The sequence below is a fragment of the Sapajus apella genome, unplaced genomic scaffold (assembly GCF_009761245.1).
Source record: "Sapajus apella isolate SASKATOON/1434 unplaced genomic scaffold, GSC_monkey_1.0 scaffold64, whole genome shotgun sequence".
Taxonomy (NCBI): domain Eukaryota; kingdom Metazoa; phylum Chordata; class Mammalia; order Primates; family Cebidae; genus Sapajus; species Sapajus apella.
The window spans coordinates 6,166,853-6,184,477 of NW_022437004.1; the positions used below are offsets into that span (position 1 = coordinate 6,166,853).

Genomic DNA, 17,625 nt, shown 5'->3' on the forward strand with positions numbered 1-17,625 from the left:
AAAAAAAAAAAAAAAAAAAAAAAAAAGAAATTCAGGTATTTAATTTTCAGCATACAACTTTTGGTCACAAATAAATTTTCTTGAACAAATGAATTTTAAATCCAGATAGCAACTGAGATCTTTACCCTACAAATAAATTTTAAAAAGTAGAGAATTTATTCAAATTCAGATACTTTTATACTGATTTACAGAAGGGAAGACAATGGCATAGTTTTGAAATAACTAGTAGAATATGCCAATTTTTCATAAAAGAAAAGGGTTTTTTCTTAACAGTTTAAATCTAGGAGACTAGTTTAAAATTAAAAAGTTATGCATGAAAAAAGCTAAAATGACAAATCTGGCAAGATATTAACTATTATATACATATATCAGAAGTTTTCTATTTGTAGAAACACACATAGTTCAAATGTATTTCCTGAGTCAGCATATGCTGGAAGGTTTCTCACCTTCTTCTTTTCATCTTATTTTGGCTCACCTTCTCTCTCAAAACATCTTGAAACACAGATAGTATGGAAACAAATGAAAATGATCTATCTCTGAAAGCATTCAGAATCAAATAGCTCAGCATTCTTCTTCTTTTTCACTAAACCGTGCTCTGCACCACAAAATTAAACAGACATCTCTAGGGATACAGATTTGCCAAGAGTGTTCCTGGCAAATATAAAACCTGGCCTTTCTCCAGACTGCTATACATGGACAACAGTGGAAGTTCTATGGATGGAGATTGATTGCTGGCTGGCTGGCTGGCCTGTGGTTACTTAGTAGTGTCAAGATGAAGAATATTAGGCACAGATCATTTTCACATCCAAAGACTTCTGACAACAAATGTGCTCTGCCTGACTTCTCACATTCAGCAATAGTGAGAGTCATTTACTGAAGAGATAGTTATAATTCTAGCTCTATTCCTTTATGTATCAGACAAGCAAACTGAAGCCCAGAGAAGGTGGGTCATTTGCCCAAAATCACACAGCTAGTCGGTGACAGGATAAAACACAAGTCTTGAGACTCTCAGTTCAACATTTCCACCTCTCTACTGAGCAACACTACTCTCTACATAATACTAAAAAGAACATGTTGCTCATGTCTTTTTTTTTTTTTTTTTTTGGGACAGAGTTTCGCTCTCGTTACCCAGGCTGGAGTGCAATGGCGCAATCTCGGCTCACCACAACCTCCGCCTCCTGGGTTCAGGCAATTCTCCTGCCTCAGCCTCCTGAGTAGCTGGGATTACAGGCACGTGCCACCATGCCCAGCTAATTTTTTGTAGTTTTAGTAGAAACGGGGTTTCACCGTGTTGACCAGGATGGTCTCAATCTCTTGACCTTGTGATCCACCTGCCTCGGCCTCCCAAAGTGCTGGGATTACAAGCGTGAGCCACCGCGCCCGGCCATGTTGCTCATGTCTTAAACTCCATCTCACAACTTGACAGTCATAGGCTTTCCTGTTCAGTATTTTGCTAGAAATTGCAATATACATTTATTTTGTGAGATGTTATATATTAATATAACAGTTTTTTTTAAAGGACTATGTATTTTAAGTCCCAGAGTCACCAAAGTAAAATGAGATTAAAAATGGTTTAAAACTATTAAAACACAATTAATAAATTCTGAATCTTTAAACTTGGGGAGATTCTTTAAAAATGGCAGCTCAATATATTTAAAAGCGGAGAGGGGTATGGGAATCAGGGTCACAAGACCAGGATTTAAGTCCTGTTCCTGCTACTGACTAGCTGTGTGACCTGAGCATGTTTCTTCCTTATCTTTAAAATGAGCAGGGTCAATCAGGATCACTGAAATTAGTTTTATCACTTAAAACACAGTTCCAGACAACTCAAGGATGGGATCGCTATCTTATCCTTATTATATATAATGTGTTCAAATAATTGAGCAAAAAAAACCTCACACTGTTCTATACCTAATTAACTAAAGACATTAAAACACAGGAAATGGCTGGGCATGGTGGCTCATGCTTGTAATCCCAGCACTTTGGGAGGCTGAGGTGGGAGGATCGGGAGTTCATGACTAGCCTGGACAATAAAATGAGACCCTATCTCTACAAAAAATAGGAAGATAAAAATTAGCCAGGCTGGAACAGCTACTCAGATGGCTGAGGTGGGAGGATTGATCACCTGAGCCTAAGAATTCAAGGCTACAATGAGCTATGATTACACCACTGCATTCCAGCCTGGACAACAGAGAGAGACCTCATCTAAAAAAAAAAAAAAAAAGGACAAAAGGACAACAACAACAACAACAACAACAACAACAAAAAAAAAACCTCACAGGAAACACATCTCTACTATAAAAAAGTTGTAGATTTGGCTCTGCACAGAGTCAGCAAGAAAAACAATGTCAGAAAAATGCGGCACACAGTTGAAGTTATGGAAATCTGGATCACATCTTTCTGCATTCATTTAACTAAATAGATGGCTTTGAAAACCTAAGTATAGTTTTTCTGAAGAAGAAACAGAAGGGGAACATAAAAGAAGCTCAGAGAAGCTGTTTTAGTCCAGTTCTGCCAGATCTTCCACAGCAAGTACCACACAGCAGTATCAGACTTCCAGACCCCTTAATCTTTTGCTCTCCTGAGTGCTGTTATACATGGTCCTGGACGATTAAGTTTGAACCTGTTTAATACATAGGTCATTTAGATCTTTGGGGGGGGAAATCTACGATCAGTAAAAACAACTTTTACTTTGCTTTTCTACTACTTGAGACAATTGTGAGTTCACAAAGATATAGATACCCTTACATGCAATTCACTGTTCATTTACTCTGTGGAAAACCAAAAAGTATCAACACAGTCCCTATACCCACCAGCTACCAAGAGTTTACAATTGAACAAGATCATGCAAGTCTGATGATCTCTGAGTTTTACTATTTAATAAATTCTTACCAGTTTTTATGTCCAATTTAATGGCACTTAAGTCCTTTGTCTCTTAACCGACATAAAATAGAAAAATTAATTTGTAAGGTACTAGAAAAAGGGATTAAGGAATCATAAGGAGCTAATCCAAGGCTGGGCATGGTGGCTCATGTCTGTAATCCCAGTACTTTGGGAGGCTGAGGTGGGTGGATCACTTGAGGTCAGGAGTTCAAGATTAACCTGGCCAACATGGTGAAGCCCTGTCTCTACTAAAAAATACAAAAAAATTAGCCGGGCATGGCGGCGTGTGCCTGTAATCCCAGCTATTTGGGAGGCTGAGGCAGGAGAATCGCTTCAACCCAGAAGGCAGAAGTTTCAGTGAGCCAAGATCTCATCACTGCACTTCAGCCTGAGCCACAGAGCAAGACTCCATTTCAAAAACAAAACAAAACAAAAGAAGAGCTAATCCAATTGATGATCATAAGAGAAAGACAACAGGGGAATGAGTGTGAGATTATCAAGCTCTATGAACCAAAACTCCTCCAAACTCCAGCTCATGTTAGACCTACAATATTTTATTTTGATTAAATATTGACGTTTTAGATCCCATCAACATAATAAATCATATTTTGAGGCTGTGTTTCTCTGGTCAGTTTGCCTAGAACAGTCTGGTAAAAATGGTTAGATCAGGGCAATAAGACTACTGGGTTATAAGTTTTATCAAATTTATTTATAAAGCGAATTAACTGATCTGAATAGTTTTTTTTTTTTCTCTTCTGTTAAACTGGGACAAGAACGACTGTCTTGAAAACCTTACAGGCCAGGGCAGTAACTCAAGCCCATAATCCCAACACTTTGGGAAGTTGAGGTGGGTGGATCAACTGAGGTGAGGAATTAGAGACCAAGCTGGCCAACATGGTGAAACCCCATCTCTTCTAAAAAAAAATACAAAACAAATTAGCTAGGCATGGTGGTCGACGCCTTTAATTCCAGCTACTTGGGAGGCTGAGGCAGGAGAGACGCTTGAACCCGGGAGGCGGAGGTTGCAGTGAGCCGAGATCACGCCACTGCACTCCAGCCTGGGCAACAAGAATGAAAAGGAAAGGAAAGGAAAGGAAAAAGGAAAAAGGAAAGGAAAAAGGAAAGGAAAGGAAAGGAAAGGAAGAAAGAGAGAAAGGAAGAAAGGGAGAAAGAGAGAGAGAGAGAAAGAAAGAAAGAAGGAGAAAGAAAGAAAGAGAAAACCTTACAATGCTAGTTAGCATAAGGATCAAAACAAAACAGTGTAAATTAAAGTACCTTATAAGCTTTTCTATAAATGTAAGGCATTATTATTATTAATCTTAATTTTTTTAAACCTTTCGTGTAAAGTCCAAAACTGGATATTGTCAGATCTATACCTTTCTCCAACCACTCTGACTTCTTCCTAGCACATACTTTGCAAGTATTACTTAACAGATATTGCATGATACACTTCTACCTGATTTAGCAGATGTGACTTTCAACTTGTGGGAATCACAACAGAAATCCCCACATGCTTTATTTGTTTCAGACTAAATGGTGAATCAGGAAAGAAAAAAGCCCTGACATAATCTTTCAGCCTCCTTTTGGGCTAGGATTGGAATTCATTCTAGTGGTGAATGACCCAACTATTGCCAAAGTTGCTTTTTTTGGCAATGCTACTTAAAAAAAAAAAAAATCTCAGTATCACATCATTTGAATATCTAATTGGAAAAAATATATATTTCTTTAATTCTAATTACACCATACACAAAAACCAGTTCCTGACTGACTGCAGTTCTAAATGTGAAAGACAGGACAATAACACTTTTAGAGAAAAACAATAGAATATCTTTGTGACCTCTGAATATTTAAAGTATTTATGTCTTCTTAAACTGGATACAAAAACTCTAATAATAAAAGAAAAAATTATAAAGTTCATTAAGAATTTCTGTTCATCAAAACACAGTATTAGAACAAAACGACAACAGAAGTAGAAAATATGGCAATCATATATCTGAAAAAGAGCTTACATAGATTGCACAGAGAATTCCCATGAGTAGATTAAAAAAAATTCAGAACACCAATAGAAATATGAACAAAATACCTGAACTTGTATGACTTCATAAAAGAGGATATCCAAATGGAAAATAAACCTGAAAAAGATGCCCAACTTCATTAGTTATCAAGGAGATGCAAATTAAAATTGCAACATGGTATCAGGCTGAGCCTGGTGGCTCATATCTGTATTACCAGCACTTTGGGAGGCAGAGGTGGGCAGATCACTTGAGGTCAGAGGTTTGAAATCAGCCTGGGCAACATGATGAAACCCCATCTCTACTAAAAATACAAAAATCAGCGAAGCGTGGTGGTGGGTGCCTATAATTATAGCTATTCAGGAGGCTGAGGCAAGAGAACTGCTTGAACCCAAGAGGCAGAGGTTGCCGTGAGCCAAGATTGCAACATTGCACTCCAGTTTGGGCAACAGAGTAAGACTCAATCTCAAAAACAAACAAACACCACAACGTGGTATCACTCTACACCCATCAGAACATCTAAAATGAAGATGTGAAATATTAAGTATCAAGGAGCAACTGGAACTCTCATACACTACTTGCTATAGTTTGAATGTTGTGTTCCCTCCAAAATTCAAGTTGCAACTTAATCTCCAATGCAACAGCATTAAGAGGTAGGGCCTTTAGGAGGTGATTAGGTCATGAAGACTTCACCTTGGTGAATGTGATATTAAGGCCTTTAAAAAAATGGTTTCACACAGCAAAAGGCATCTTTTTTTTTTTTTTTCTGATTCTACCATGTATGACATGGCAAGACCACGTCTCTAAAAATAAAATAAAATAAAGATGGGCATTAAAAAAACTGAATATAGAGGGAGATGTTGGGCAAAGGATTCAAAATTTCAATTAGACAGAAGGAATAAGTTCAGGAGATCTATCATATAACACTGTGGTTGCAATTAATGACAATGTATCATATACTTCAAAATTGCTAAGAAAGTAGATATTAAGTGTTATCACCAAAAAAAAGTGAGGTAATGCATATGTTAATTATTAATAGTTCAATTTAGCAATTCCACAAGGTAAACATATTTCAAAACATCATATTGTACATCATAAATATAAGCAATTTACATCAGTTTTAAAAAATAAGTAAAATAATTTTTAGAAAACAGAACATAGGCATATCTATGACCCAGCCATTCTATTCCAACAGAAATGCTTATGTATGTTCACCAAAAGATAGGTACTAGAATATCCATAGCTTCAATATCTGCAATACCTAAAAACTGGAGAGGGCCAGGCACAGTGGCTCATGCCTGTAATCCCAGCACTTTGGAAGGTGAAGGCAGGAGGATCACTTGAGCCCAAGAGTCTCAGACTAGCCCGGACAACATGGTAAGATCTTATCCCTACAAAAAAATAAAAGAATTAGCCAGGTGTGGTGAACATGCACCCGTAGTTCCAGCTCCTTGAGAGGCTGAGGTGGAAGGATCACTTGAGCCCAGGAGTTTGAGGTTACAGTCAGCTATGATCATGCCACTGCACTCCAGCCTGGGTTACAGAGCAAGACTGTCTCTAAAAACAAAAAAGAGTAGAATGAATAACTGAGGTATGTTCACACATGGAATACTAGACTAATGAAAACGCAGATATATAACTACACATGACAATAAAGGAAGGATCTCACAAACATAATGCTGAGCAACAGAAGCCAGACCTCAAAGGTATGAGTCCACTTATATCAAAAACAATACCAGGCAAAACTAGACTTCCATTACAAGTCAGGAGATGGAAATGACAAGGTAAGAAATGAGGGGTTCAGAAACTGCTGGTAAAGTGGTGTTTCTTAAGCATAAATGTACATTTCAATATTCATATTATACTTTAATGAAAAGTTAAGAACTACATTTTCTCGCTACTTCATGTTAAGGTTCTGGTCTTTCACATAAAAAGCCAGCACCCCCACCTTTGGATAAATACCAAAGTATATTATAACAGCTAGTGATGAAACTGGTTTTAAGCTAACTACAGATTAACCTTTACCCCAGGTCATAGCTTCACAGAATTAGGAACCTAGTAATAGTCTGGCAGAACAAATTTGTTCTTTTCTGATTTAAGAAATTTAAAAGGCATTAGAAATGAATGATTTTCCTTCCTCTCCCCACTTACTGTTATGAACTATACACTAAGTATATCACATATTATTTAATTTTCATAATTCCCTGAAATAATATTTTCATATTTTTTATAACTTTATAAAGAGATTTAGGTTAAGCACATGGTCTAAGATCAGTCAGTACATATGTAGCAGAGCCAGAATCTGAATCCTGGTTTGTCTGACTTCCAAACTCTTATTCTTTACCACTTTATACTGCCTCGTTGTTATACTGGGGACTGTGCAGTCTGGAGTGATGATCATCTTCTTTAGCTTTTTAGTCACTTTAGAAGGCCATGTCTGAACAGAACATTTCTTTCCACCTCTTTTTTTATAAAGGTCCATAGAGGGGCTGAACTGCTGTGGAATGAAAGCCAGGCATTAATAATAGTCCATGCCACCAACAGGCCTGTAATAAAAGTGTTTGACTGCTTTTAACAACTGGCTAAATGGAAAACTGGACAGAGTTCTCAGCAGATTGGTCTCAAATGAACCAACAATTTAGGATGAGTGTTTTCCTTAGGCTATAGTAGAAGAACCATGGATACACTATGCAATTTTGTTAAAAATAAGGATTAATGAGCAGGTTCTTAACTGTGTACAGGTATCTGCATTTCTTTAAATCTTCTTCTAGGGTATACTATTTTTTTCAAAAGTTATACTGACAAGTATGTATTATTTAATATGGACAATAAAGCTTTAATAAAAGTTTAGGTTGGTGGAAAAATATGACTACTGATTTTTAAATAGCTTCTGATCTTTAATCAGGTACTTCATTCAGTAAGCTAGCAGATACTTTCCTAAGTTGCAGACCTGGTACCTAAGAAAAACTAAACGTTTTTACTCATCTACTTTGGAAAATCCTAAACTTGAAAAGTAACTGCCAGGTTGTGTGAAAGGTCAATTTCATAGTTAAAAATCACACCTTGACCTGGCCTGAGATTTTGTTGTATAATCACAGCATCCTTCATAAAAAGAATTTCAAAGTTTGTTTATTTGTTTATTGATTGATTGACTGAGACTGGGTTTCACTCTGTTGTCCAGGCTGAAGCGCAGTGCTGCAATCATGGCTCCCTGCAGCCTTGACCTCCTAGGCTCAAGCAATTCTCCCACCTCAGCCTCTGAGTGGTTGGGACCACCTAGCTAATATTTTATTTTTTATAGAGTCAGGGTCTCCCAGTGTTGCCCAGCTGGTCTTGAACTCCTGGGTTCAAGCTATCCTCCTGCCCTGGCCCTGCAAAGTATTGCGATTACAAGTATAAGCCACCGTGCCCAACCCAAAGTTTATTTTTGAACCACTCACTATCAGTCATTTTTAAAATTTAAATGTCATCCTTAATAATAGAGGGAAAATATATTTACCAATATTATAGAACCCTATACTTGATATGTATGTTAGAGGTTTTTTATTTTTTGTTTTGTTTTGTTTTGAAGTCTCACTCTGCCACCCAGGCTAGAGTGCAGTGGCATGATCTTGGTTCACTGCAACCCCTGCCTCCCACGTTCTAAGCGATTCTCCTGGCTCAGTCTCCCAGTTAGCTGGGATTACAGGCGTGCACCACCATGACCAGATAATTTTTGTATTTTTGGTAGAGATGAGGTTTCACCATGTTGGCCAGAAACACAAAGTCATAATCTTAAATTGTGAACTACAGATATTTCCACTTGCACCCCTGACAATACACCTACAGTTGACGCAGCTTGCTGCTGATGTTAGAATCCCCACAACTTTCTGAGTGGAGGCTCAATGTTTGACTCTAAGCTATATCCATCTGCTGTAAGGCTTAGATGAAGGGTATCCCATCTACATATATATTTATTAATATTTACAGGTTCGGGGGAAAAAAACTACATATGGCTCTCTTTAATAAATATACATAATATCTATTATATCTCCATTGTGTTATTCTATCTAGGCCCATCCCCTCAAATAAAAATGTAACTGCAGCCTGGGCAACATGGTGAAAACTTGTCTCTACAATACATACATAAATTGGCCAGGCACGGTGGTGTGCACCTGCAGTCTCAGCTACTCAGGAGGAGGCTGAGGTGGGAGGATTACCTAAGCCCAGGGAGGTCAAAACTGCAGTGAGCCGTGATCATACCACTGCACTCCAGCCTGGGCGACAGAGCGAGACCTTGTCAAAAAAAAAGTTGATTCCTCTGAGGCAACTCATAAACATATACCAAAGACAGGTAATCAATTTGAAAGAAGAAATTAGCCATTTCACTAATTTGACTTCAAGAAATTCTTAAAATAGGCAAGAGTCCAACATAGAAAGTCATAGGTATTTTTAGAAAGTCATCCAAAAATTTATAGTTTTATAATTTTTAAATTTATAATTTTTGGAAATATTTTATGAGCAGGCTAAAGCATTCATCTTTGAACAGTGAATTAATTCTCCCAGAATTGTGATTAGGGAGGTAAGGAAAAAAATCTGTCCTATCAATCATGATCTCACTAGTAAATGAAAAATATAAGGCTCACAGGGACAAAGAAGCTTGAAACAAGTCAAATCACAACTTGAAATCTCATGCTAAAGCATATTATTCATTTTTAAGTTGGATAATATAAGAATTCTTTCCACTTTTCTTTCTGTATTTTTTTTTTTTTTTTTTTGAGACGGAGTCTTGCTCTGTCTCCCAGGCTGGAGGCAGCGGTGTGATCTCGGCTCACTATAACTTCCGTCCCCCAGGTTTAAGTGATTTCCCTGCCTCAGCCTCCATGAGTAGCTGGGATTACAGGCATGTGCCACCATGCCTGGCTAATTTTTTGTATTTTTAGCAGAGATGGTCTCGAACTCCTGACCTCAGATGATCTGCCAGCCTCAGCCTCCCAAAGTGCTGGGATTACAAACATAAGGCACTGCACCCGACCTTCCATTTTTCTTTAAATTCAAAATTACTTCAATAAAAATACTTGCTACATAAGACATTTATAACCAAATACTATCATTTTGTACAATTAATTTCCATCACCTTTGGGGAGGGAAGTCTATGTAACTGAATGACTTTTACATTCAGTTGTTAGATCCAGCTATAGGCCATTTTTACATTAGTCTGATTTAACAGGATCTATTTTAGGTTAATTAATCTTCAGAGATACAAATTTCTTAACAGAGCAGTCAGCAGTATTTTTAAAAATTAACCAAAACATTCCTAAATCACGTGAAGTAATGCATTAGCAAGACTAAAATACCTCATTTTCTGCTATTTGTAGCTTTCAAAGCTTAACCGTCTGCTTCCCCACTTTCCCAAATGCCCCTACTACCCAATGATACCCCTTTCCTCCACATTCTTCTCTGTCAACTAAAAATTGATCATAGAAAATTTACATTTATCAGGGCCGAGAGCAGTGGCTCCTGATTATAATCCCAGCACTTTGGAAGGCCAAGGCAGAAAGATCACTTGAGGTCAGGAATTCAAGACCAGCCTGGCCAACATGGCGAAACCCTGTTTCTAACAAAAAATACAAAAATTAGCCGGGTGGTGGCCCATGCCTATAATCCCAGCTACTCAGGAGGCTGAGGCAGGAGAATTGCTTGAAACCAGGAGGCTGAAGTTTGCAGCGAGCTGATGTCACACCACTGTACTCCAGCCTAGGTGACAGAGTGAGACCCTGTCTCAAAAAAAAAAAATTTATATTTATCAAATGACTGAAATTCCTTTATACTATAATCCTGTAAGACAAATGCCAAGTTCTTTAATACTGCAACTACCTCTGATATTTAAGATTTTAATTTCTTAAAAAGCATTCTTTTGGAACGTAGCCCCTTCAGCAACGGAAGTATTATGTTTTTAAACTCTAGCATTTTTGTTTGTGGATCCCACAAAGTATTTGAAAACTATATACCCCCTTGCATATTTTTGAAGTTGACATCTACAATTTTTCACCAGACGTTTAAAGAGTTGCAAACTTCTTTCCATGGCTGTATCATTGTACATCAATGTATGAATGATCCAGTTGCTCTGCATCCTTGCCAGCATTTTGTGTTGCCACTATTTTTAATTTTAAACCATGATATCTCATCATGGTTTTAATGTGCAATTCCCTAATGGCTAATAAACTTGAATGTCTTTTTCATTTGTGTTTACTTGCCATCTATATATCTTTGATAAAAAGGCTATGTCTGTCTTTGTCCCACTTTCTAACTGGATTATTTTTTTCAAACTGAGTTTTGAGAGTCCTTTATATATTCCAGATACTAGTCCTTTGTGAGATATATGGTCTGCATATATTTTCTCCCAGTCTGTGGCTTGTCTTTTCATCTTTTTAACAGGGCATTTAGCAGAGAAAAAGATTTTAATTTTGATGAGCTCAAAGTTACCAATTTTTCCTTTATGGACCATGCTTTTGGTGTCAAGTCTAAGAACATGCAGTAACTATTATTTCTTGCCAGAATGAAATAGGACTCAGCTATTAAAAAATAGAATTATCCCTATTTTTTGTTTTTATAACTTTAAGTGGTGAGAAACCTTTTTCACATAAATGAAAAGATAAAAATTGAAGTCTTGTTATAGCAATTATCTCTCCATTCTTGGAAATCTTTTGAGTTATGTGACAAAAATAACAGTAACCTACCATCAAAAATATACTTACTGATCTACTAGTTACTTAGCAGACAAGTCAATAATGCCTTCTTTCAGTTTTGTTGAGAGCAAAATATTGTAAACCAATATTTTAAAAGACTGTTATCTGGTCATTTCCTGAGACAGTGTCCCTCATCATTCACCATCTTAACACAGACATCACATTTTCAATTGCCCTTTGTTTAGTGCCTTGGTAGTTTTTACATCCAGGGCAATGGATCTCTGTGAGATGTGAAATGGATGAGCAGTGTGTCTTTCCTTTCTAAAAGTGGGAAAGAACAACTATGCAAGAGAAGGTGGGAAAGCAGAGCAAGCACCTTCATTCCAAACATATTCTCAGGCAGAGCAATGTTAGGAAAAACTACACTGGAAATTCAAAAATCTAGAAATTGATTCCCTTATCCACTCTCCATACTTGAAAAGTGAAATCAAGTTTACAGATAAAAGCTGGGTGTGGGTGGTACACACCTGTAATCCCAGCTACTCAGGAGACTGAGGCAGGAGAATCACTTGAACCTGGGAGGCAGAGGTTGCAGTGACTGAGATCATGCCATTGCACTCTAGCCTGGGCGACGGAGCGAGACTCCATCTCAAAAAAAAAAAAAAAAAAAAAAAAAAAGCCAATGTGCATCTACAGCCCACACTACTGCCCCCAGCATCAAAACCAGCACAGGGAATATATGGCCATGAGCAGTAAATACTTTTTGATGAGGAAAAAAGAAACAGCAAAATGATGAACAGCGAAATAGCAACATGACACAGTTTATGAAAGGAAGAACTCGAAAACTAAGAATCAGACAGAGGCAAATTAAGTTGTTGCTTAAAGCATAATAATTAAGGCTTTTAAATTCACCAAACCATTCTGCTATCACAGACTAAAAAGGCTTGTTTATCCCGTCTCTGTCCTAGGGGAATAAATTATCCCATGAGTCTTTCTATTTTACCAAATTGCTGTTTAAAAGCTGGTGAAATGTTAAAACAATTCATTACATTAATATAAAGATCTTTTATAGGGCAAAGGCATTATCAAAACCAAAGTATAAACAGCATTAAGAGTAAAGTGGAAATGATATTGTTTACTTAAAATCCTTTGAAATCAGCCACAAAATTCATTCCAGTTTTAAGACCCCAATCTTTGAGTAGTTTTTTCTTCACCTTTTTTTAAATCAATATAAACTGTATACAAGATTTTCTGGGAAAAAAAGTTCCATCTTATTTTTATTCCTCTCAAGTTATTTACTCTAATTTTCTCACCTTATTTTATTGAAATAATTTATTAAAGTTATTTATTTATTTATTTATTGTTGAGACAGAGTCTCACACTGTTGCCCACATTGGAGTGTAATGGCATGATGTTGGCTCACTGCAACCTCCACCTCCTGGTTCAAGCAATTCTCCTGCCTCAGGCTCCCAAATAGCTGAGATTACAGGCATGAGCCACTACACCCAGCTAATTAGTTAATTATGTAATGCTTAAACAGACACTGCAACCATGAAGATAAGTAGGGCAGGTAAACATTCAGAAAACAGATGCTCCAGTTTAAAATTCACATCAGGACTTTTAGTTTAAGACAGCAGACTAAAGATGTATGTTTGCTACTTACAGCTTGCAAAACCACACTCAAAAAAAGAAAGCAAAAGAAGCAATAAGCCTCTAACAGCTGAAAGAAAGAAAAGTAAGAGATTTACCAGTGGATAAAAGATCCAACACATTTCTAGTTTCCAAAAGCAAATGGAATTGTGTTGATGGATGAGGCAGGCAGAGAAAGCCACAGCCCAGAATACTCTACCAGGCAACCTAAAAGGAGCTGGAAGCCAAACCCCTTCTTGGAATGCTAGAGGGAATCTAGAGAGCCAATCTGTCAGCTGGAATACCTGATGGCTCTGGGCTCTGAGCCAACAGGTACAAGGGAGGGCAGGAGTGAGAAGTGAGGCTGAAGACAGTGGGAATAATTGAAGATCTGTACCTGGAACCGCACTGGTTGGCACCCCCATCCACCTCCCCCACGCCACAGAGATCACAGGCAGCCTAGCATTAACCCTCACTCAAAAAACCGGATAGCTGAAAGAACAAACAAGCTGCAGAAAGCCAAGGCTTCTAGTGTGGATACGTACGGTCCAACCAGAGTAAAGTACTCCACTGGCACGAGGGACCAGCACAGGCTCAACCTAGAGCAAACAGGCTAGCCAAGGCATCCCATGCTACACACAGGGCTCAGTCAGTCATCCATTCAGGTGACAAGTCTAATGGGAAAACAGACTTTTAAAACAGCAGAGGAAATCCACACCGGTTACCTGGTCCTTTCTGAAATATGAATAGTCTACCAACAATTACCAAGCACATGAGAAAGTCCAGCAGCATGAAAAAGGAGAGCTAAGATAAACACGGAAAATAAAATCTCTGAAAGAAATAAAGACAATTATAGGGCATAAGAAAACATTAAAAAATAAAGCTGCTATAATCAAAATACTGAAGAAGATAGTGCATCCACATAAACAATGAACAGGAAACCATAAAAAAGAAACAAATAACTTTTAAATTAAATATAAGATCCTTCGAATTTAAAAAGTGGTCAGAAAAGGAAAGAACGTTGCCCGCCATCTTGGCTCCTGTGGAGGCCTGTTGGGAACAGAACTTCTAAAAGGAGCTATGTCTGGAAGGCTGTGGTCCAAGGCTATTTTTGCAGGCTATAAGCGGGGTCTCCAGAACCCAAGGGAGCACACAGATCTTCTTAAAATTGAAGGTGTTTATGCCCGAGATGAAACAGAATTCTATTTGGGCAAGAGATGTGCTTATGTATACAAAGCAAAGAACAACACAGTAACTCCTGGCGGCAAACCAAACAAAACCAGAGTTACCTGGGGAAAGGTAACTCAGGCCCATAGAAACAGTGGCATGGTTCATGCCAAATTCCGAAGCAACCTTCCTGCTAAGGCTATTGGACACAGAATCCGAGTGATGCTGTACCCCTCAAGGATTTAAACTAATGAAAAGTCAATAAATAAATGTGGATTTGTGCTCTTTTATTTCTGTTAGGTGGATTAAAAAACTTACTACCTTAAAAAAAACTTAAAAAAAGGAAAGACAACAAATGGTCTGAAAAATAAAATTGAGAAACTCAACAAGAGTACATGAATAAAAGATGAAAATAATAGAGAAGCTAGAAAAGACATAAAGAACCAATCCAATAGGCACACCATCTGACTAGTAAGAGCCCTAGAAAGAAGAAACAAACAAAACAGAAAGGAAAAACTATTAAACAAATAGTAGAATTTCCCAGAGCTGAGAAAAGACTCAAGTCTTAAGATTTAAAGGGCTCAGTGAGTAACTATACAACTGATAAAAGACCCCTATTTATACGTTTTCGCTGGAAACTTCAAAATAAAAAGTATAAAACAGATCCTGAACAGGAAAAACAGGTCATCTACAAAAGATTGATAATCAAACTAGTTTCTTATCAGCAGCAGGGGATATCAAAAGACAAAGCATCTGCATCTCCAAATTTTCTAAGAAAATTATTTTTGGCCCAGAATTCTACACCCAGCCTAACTACAAACAAGTACTAGGGTACAATAAAGGCAGTTTTTGTTTTGTTTTGTTTTTCTGAGATAGGGTCACCCAGGCTGGAGTGCAATGGCGCAATCTTGGCTCACTGCAGCCTCTGCCTCCCGTGTTGAAGGGATTCTTTCACCTCAAGCCTCCCGGGTAGCTGGGAGCACAGCTAATTTTTGTATTAGAATCACTTGAACCCAGAAGTTTGAGACCAGCCTGGGGAACATGGCAAAACCCCACAGGCCGGTTCAAAGTCCTAGGCTCAACTGATCCTCCTGCTTTACCCTCCTAAAGTCCTGGGATTATAGGCATGAGCCACTATGCCTGGCCAAAGACGGTTTTAGACATGAAAGCACTTGAAAAGTTTACTCTCCATACATCCTTTCTAAGGAAGGAGAAGATTAGGACAGGGAAAGACTTAGGGTCCCGAGAACAGTGACACCAACCAATGAGAAGAATGCAGGGAAATCCTAGGAAGCCAGTTGTGTAGTAGGCCTAGAAAAGCATCTGGTCACCATGGGAACGCAAGCATGGAGGAGGGAGGTTTCGGGTACGAAGAAAAAAAAGGAGGAGGAGGATTCTACCACAGAATATGAAATATAAGTGAGAGTACAGAAAAAATAAGGCTATGATAAAGGAAGATTGTGCCAGAAAAAGAAGGCAATTAGAAACTCCCTGCAAAAAATTTTTTAAAGAAAAAAAATAGCATTCAAAAGCTGCATTTCAAATAGAAAACAAGCTTATATGTATCCTGATTATAAGGAACTGATAGAGTGTGAGAAAAGAGGATCCAGTTGCTATTAATGTTGAAATCTTGAGAGCCCAGGGTCATTACCCTGGCCATAGGAAGAAGAAAAAGTAGTCCTAACATAGAGTTGGCTCTGCACTAAATAATATTTATAGAGTCATATTTTAGGGGGTACTAAAATTAGAAATGTCCTTCATCTTAGGCCAAAACTAACTTTGATATATTTGGTCTCAAGACATAAATTTCAGGATCCTAAGAGAAAGACTGGCCCAAAGTATCTCAATCCTCCTGTATTTTCTATAAACACAGAATCAAATGATGCCTAGTTCCTTCCTGCAATTAACTCCCTGAAGGTGAGAGTCATTTTCATTATCTGAATGGTCCAGAACTCCAGAACAAGCTCAGGTCACTTGGATTTGGGAGGCGGATGACAGAAGAAATGTCCACTTTCTGCAGCTAAGTATAACCAGGTAATGATTGCAAAAGACAACAACTGCATATTGACCACTCGGGAGAAACTGTGGCCTATGGTGATGTCAAGTCATAATTCTGTTACTTCATTAGGGATCCCAAAGGCTAGGTTTTAAATTATTATTTTCTAATAGAAACATCAAAACGCAAGCAAGTGTAATTTCTAAATACAAGGAACTTTTAAATAGGGAATTTACAAACATCACATGTTCTTTTCCCTATTGGCAGAAATATGGTCTAGCTTCTGGGAAGGGACAAATCCTTGTAGTAATGTGCTAAATAACAAGGGGTAATTGTTGAGGTCTGTTAATTCTACTTGCTTCCTGTAACAAAAGGAAAATAATTATAAGCCGCAGAAAACGGGTTTGAGGTTTATAAGGGAGATTTTCCTTTATGGAAGAATTAACAAATCATAATATAATATTATTTATAGTTTTCATATTTAAGATTCAACTTATGTGGAGACTTGGTTGTATAATAGGAAAAAATATAAATGTTATCAACTTTGGCAGTGTAAAAGTAGCTGACAGAAAGTGGGAAGTAGAAGAGAGGGAAAAACAGGTAGAAAAAGGAACACATGTTCTAATGTCCCTTCTAAAAAAGGGGAAAGTCAAGAAAGACTGTCAAAAGTGGATGAAATAAGAAACAGTTGTTATTTCTGAGGTCACCAAGTTATGCAACGTAAAAAGGTAAATTAAAATTACAACTATCAAACACTAAAGAGGGATAATGACGTGAGAAAACTAAATATTCATGTTTTAACACCAACTTAGCAAATAAACTTGATAAATCACGAAACAGAGGTAGGCTGGGCCGGGTGCGCATACCTGTGTCCCAGTACTTTGGGAGGCTGAGGCAGGCAGATTGCTTGAGCCCAGGAATTTCAGATCAGCCTGGGCAACATGGCAAAACCCTGCCTCTACAAAAAAAAAAAAAAAAAAAAAATTAGCCAAGCGCAGTAGCACTTGCCTGTGGTCCCAACTACTTCGGAGGCTGAGGTGGGAGAATCACCTGGTAAGAAGGAAAAAGATGGTGAGCCTGCGATGCTGAGGCTGCAGTGAGCTGGGACTGTGCCACTGTACTCCAGGCTAGTTGACAAAGTGAGACCCCGTCTCAAAAAAAAAAAAAACAACAAAACACACAGACATAAAAGTGTATTATTGTAGAGCTGTAGTCTCCAAAGTGTTTGTTTTTTTTTTTTTTTTTTTTTTTTTTTTTTTTTTTTTTTTTT

The 17,625-nt window shown here is 37.7% G+C and overlaps 1 protein-coding gene and 1 pseudogene across 2 annotated transcripts in view; one reads left to right on the forward strand and one right to left on the reverse strand.

Annotated features, from left to right (window-relative positions):
* The window catches only part of DIPK1A (divergent protein kinase domain 1A), a 121,780-nt gene that overhangs the window by 81,748 nt on the left and 22,407 nt on the right, over positions 1 to 17,625 (reverse strand). The gene's annotated exons all lie outside the window — the stretch shown is intronic.
* On the forward strand, positions 14,221 to 14,646 carry LOC116529969 (annotated as a pseudogene). The gene has a single exon (XR_004259764.1). The product of XR_004259764.1 is annotated as a 60S ribosomal protein L35a pseudogene (transcript).